Below are 5,104 nucleotides of genomic sequence, written 5' to 3' on the forward strand. Positions count from 1 at the left end.
CCGAAGGCTCCTGGCTGGAGAAACGGAGACTGCCAGGCATGCCTTAGGGTCGGTCGCCCTGCCCATTCTCCCTCCACTCGCCTGCTCACCCTGACTTGACCTGAGACCCTCCTTCTACCAGTGCCTGGCAAAGGGTTCCCCTTTGCTTCCTGGAGTACCGGGGTGGGATGTCTGTGTGTGTGTGTGTGTGTGTGTGTGTGTGTGTGTGTGTGTGTGTGTGTTTGTGTGCGTGTGCTTCCCTGGCAGCCTGTCTGAAGCCTTGGTCTGGCTCTCTTCTCCTCCTCCTCGTTCTCCTAGTCCTCCTCATCCTCCTCATCTTCGTCCTCCTCCTCAGCATTGTCGTCGTCGTCCTCCTCCTCCTCCTCCTCGGCCCCCTCCTAGTCCTCCTCGCCCTCCTCCATGGTTTCAGGCAAAGCAGTCTTAGGGTGGGGTCAGTCTGCTTTAGGGTGGGGTTAACCTGCTTTAGGGTGGGTTTTAGCCAAAATCCATAGGCAGGAAGGAGTTGCGCTTGGAGTCCGATTGCTCAGGCAAGAAGTGGAGGGCAACTGCCTGTGTCTTCCACGGAGAGGTTCTCAACCCTCCCTGGAGCCTGGATGGAGGTCCCCTTCAGGGTCCCTTTGGCGAAGGTGGTGGCATGCTCTGCACCTGTGGAGATCCGGGCTGACCTCCTGGCAAGCGAGCGAGCTAGCGAGCAAGCTTGCTGGCGAGCAAGCAAGCGAGCGAGCAGCTAGCAGGCTAGAGGGCTGCGCCCCCGGCCCTCCCCAACCCCACCCCCAACCCCCCCATCTCCCCCTCTCCCTCCCCCATCGGGTGGGCCTGCAATCCCAGGCTGCTGCCAGGCCAGGTGCCAGGGATCAGGGGCTTAGTGGGCGGGGCCGCCGGCGGCGAGGAGGCAGGTATAAAAGTCCCGGGGACCACGCCTGGAGGCACTCACTCCATGCTGGAGCTCTCCTCCTGAGCGGTCCTGCTTAGACTCGCCAGTGGCAGGAGAGTCCTGGCAAGGCTACCTTAGCCCGATGGAAGTGGAAGATGGCCGCAGCAGCAATCTGGGGGACAGCACTGGGGCCCTGGCGTCCAGGCGCCCAAGGACTGTTTGGACAGCCGGGCAGCGGGACGCCCTGCTGACAGCTTTCGCACGCGACCCTTACCCCAGCTTCAGGGTCAGGCAGGACCTGGCCAGGGAAATGGGGCTGCCTGAGTCCCGCATCCGCGTGTGGTTTCAGAACCGCAGAAACCGCACGAGGGAGGTGCCCCGCCCAGGCGCCCAGGGGTCGGCGGCGGCGGCGGGACCAAGCGGGCTAGCTTCCCCGCAGCAGCGACCCAGAGAGCCTGGTGCCAGGGCACGAGGTGGAAGAAGCAGCCCCGAGGAGGGACGCACCAGGCCTCGCACTCGACTCAGCCCGGCACAGTTGATGATCCTGATCCAGGCGTTTGAGGTCGAACCAGAGCCGCAATATGATGCCAGGGTGAAGCTCGCCGAAGAGACCGCTTTGCCTCAGGACACCGTCCACATCTGGTTCCAAAACCGGAGATCGCGACACCCTGGCGGTGGCAGGGGCAGAGTTCGAGGTCAAGGCTCCCTGGCTTCGCAGCCACCGCCGCCTATGCAGCCACCGCAGCCACCGCCACAGCCTTCGCCTGCGCCCAATGGGGAGCCCAGTGGACCACCTTGCAACCCCAGGGAGAGTGAGCAGCATGCCCAAGACGGCCTGTGGCCACCGGCCGCTGCTGCACTTGGCCTGGGCGTCCAGACTCTGAGTCTGCCCTCCCCACCGCCCTCCTCCCCAGTGTCCTCGCCTGCGGCGGCACAGCCCTCCGAGTCTGGACCATACCACGAAGGCGACCCGGAACCCCACCCGGTCGCCAATCACTATACTGTGGACGATGTCGAGCTCACGCTCGACCACCTGCTGATGCAACTCCAGGCTGACCAGCAGGCCCAGGACACTCTGGATCCCCACGTGCCGTTGGAGGACATCAACCCAACCCTTGAGCTCCCTCTGGACCCACAAGAATACCGGACCCTCCTGCTGGATCTCTTCTAAAAGAGATACAGCAAGGCTTCAATGGACCTCGTGCCCCATTCCATTCAGCACTTTGACCTGTGTTCAAGTTGACTGCACCAAGCACCTGCTACCTATGTTCCCCAGTGGGAGGCCACGGCCGAGAGCCTGGCAGGAGGCTCGGACCACCACCATGTCAGAGCTTCCAGAACCACACACTCTGTCACAAGTTCTGCTCCAGAGCACACTGGAACCTCCCGAAATCTCTTGACTCTTCTTTCAAGACTCAGCTCTGAAGACCTGATACCACAGACCATCCCCTCACACAGTCCACCCTATGCACAGGAAACCAACAACCCAGAAATAAATATTTATTTATTTATTTATTTATTTGTTTGTTTGTTTATTTAACTATTTATTTATTTATTTATTTATTTATTTATTTATTACTTTGTGTGTGGCAGTGTCCTGGAAATCCTTAGGTACACCTGTCCCGCCCCCAAATCACAGGGATGCACCTGCTTCTGCCTCCCTAGGTCTGGGATGAAATAAATACAAGTGCACCTAGGGCAAGCATTCCACTCATGTTCTCCCCACAGGGACCCAGTAGCTCCTCTGATCTTCACAGTCTCTAGAACCCTGACAGCTGCCATTTGCAGGCCATTCTGGTAGCTTTTGGAAAACAAGCACTTAGGGATGCATCTCTCCCTCTCACCCCTCGGCCACCCCAGTCTCTCTCCACCCTCTCTCCCTCTCTCTGGCCCTCCTCTTTGTGGTGTGCCTCTGAGTCTGAGGATGGGCCTGTTTGCAGGGATCTCTCTGCAGGGTGCTTCTCCACTCCTCTTTACTGTGGAATTTTGCTCCAAGGAACGGTGCGGTGCATTCATTCTCTGGGAGTTTTCCTACTCCTCCAAACTCAGCCAGACTCAGAAAGCCAGCGAAAGGATAGGGAATCCCGTCGACAGACAGACACACACACACACAGACAGACAAACAGACGGAGGAGGAGGTGCTTGTTTCTGTGGAGCTCCAATAGGAGGAGGCGGACACATCACCAGGGTCCCTTCTCCACGGAGTCTATCTAAATGCCTACGTGTGGCAATCAACATGGCTTCCACACAGCTAGGCTCCCAGGGCCTGGAAGGCAATCTCATCGGATTAGCAGCCTGCCTTCTCTGAACCCTGGACACCTTCACTATGAACTGCTAGCTTGGAGATAACTGTGATTATTAGGTCTTAGGATTTTCTTTGGCTTCGCGAGTGCCTCGTGCCATCAGGATGCCACCACTTGAAGCACAAGAGCTCAAGCTGCTTTCAGTGGGTTCTCCTAGCCTCCCCGAAGGCTCCTGGCTGGAGAAACGGAGACTGCCAGGCATGCCTTAGGGTCGGTCGCCCTGCCCATTCTCCCTCCACTCGCCTGCTCACCCTGACTTGACCTGAGACCCTCCTTCTACCAGTGCCTGGCAAAGGGTTCCCCTTTGCTTCCTGGAGTACCGGGGTGGGATGTCTGTGTGTGTGTGTGTGTGTGTGTGTGTGTGTGTGTGTGTGTGTGTGTGTGTTTGTGTGCGTGTGCTTCCCTGGCAGCCTGTCTGAAGCCTTGGTCTGGCTCTCTTCTCCTCCTCCTCGTTCTCCTAGTCCTCCTCATCCTCCTCATCTTCGTCCTCCTCCTCAGCATTGTCGTCGTCGTCCTCCTCCTCCTCCTCCTCGGCCCCCTCCTAGTCCTCCTCGCCCTCCTCCATGGTTTCAGGCAAAGCAGTCTTAGGGTGGGGTCAGTCTGCTTTAGGGTGGGGTTAACCTGCTTTAGGGTGGGTTTTAGCCAAAATCCATAGGCAGGAAGGAGTTGCGCTTGGAGTCCGATTGCTCAGGCAAGAAGTGGAGGGCAACTGCCTGTGTCTTCCACGGAGAGGTTCTCAACCCTCCCTGGAGCCTGGATGGAGGTCCCCTTCAGGGTCCCTTTGGCGAAGGTGGTGGCATGCTCTGCACCTGTGGAGATCCGGGCTGACCTCCTGGCAAGCGAGCGAGCTAGCGAGCAAGCTTGCTGGCGAGCAAGCAAGCGAGCGAGCAGCTAGCAGGCTAGAGGGCTGCGCCCCCGGCCCTCCCCAACCCCACCCCCAACCCCCCCATCTCCCCCTCTCCCTCCCCCATCGGGTGGGCCTGCAATCCCAGGCTGCTGCCAGGCCAGGTGCCAGGGATCAGGGGCTTAGTGGGCGGGGCCGCCGGCGGCGAGGAGGCAGGTATAAAAGTCCCGGGGACCACGCCTGGAGGCACTCACTCCATGCTGGAGCTCTCCTCCTGAGCGGTCCTGCTTAGACTCGCCAGTGGCAGGAGAGTCCTGGCAAGGCTACCTTAGCCCGATGGAAGTGGAAGATGGCCACAGCAGCAATCTGGGGGACAGCACTGGGGCCCTGGCGTCCAGGCGCCCAAGGACTGTTTGGACAGCCGGGCAGTGGGACGCCCTGCTGACAGCTTTCGCACGCGACCCTTACCCCAGCTTCAGGGTCAGGCAGGACCTGGCCAGGGAAATGGGGCTGCCTGAGTCCCGCATCCGCGTGTGGTTTCAGAACCGCAGAAACCGCACGAGGGAGGTGCCCCGCCCAGGCGCCCAGGGGTCGGCGGCGGCGGCGGGACCAAGCGGGCTAGCTTCCCCGCAGCAGCGACCCAGAGAGCCTGGTGCCAGGGCACGAGGTGGAAGAAGCAGCCCCGAGGAGGGACGCACCAGGCCTCGCACTCGACTCAGCCCGGCACAGTTGATGATCCTGATCCAGGCGTTTGAGGTCGAACCAGAGCCGCAATATGATGCCAGGGTGAAGCTCGCCGAAGAGACCGCTTTGCCTCAGGACACCGTCCACATCTGGTTCCAAAACCGGAGATCGCGACACCCTGGCGGTGGCAGAGTTCGAGGTCAAGGCTCCCTGGCTTCGCAGCCACCGCCGCCTATGCAGCCACCGCAGCCACCGCCACAGCCTTCGCCTGCGCCCAATGGGGAGCCCAGTGGACCACCTTGCAACCCCAGGGAGAGTGAGCAGCATGCCCAAGACGGCCTGTGGCCACCGGCCGCTGCTGCACTTGGCCTGGGCGTCCAGACTCTGAGTCTGCCCTCC

Source organism: Peromyscus maniculatus, chromosome 16, assembly GCF_049852395.1.
Source record: "Peromyscus maniculatus bairdii isolate BWxNUB_F1_BW_parent chromosome 16, HU_Pman_BW_mat_3.1, whole genome shotgun sequence".
In the NCBI taxonomy this organism is placed as follows: domain Eukaryota; kingdom Metazoa; phylum Chordata; class Mammalia; order Rodentia; family Cricetidae; genus Peromyscus; species Peromyscus maniculatus.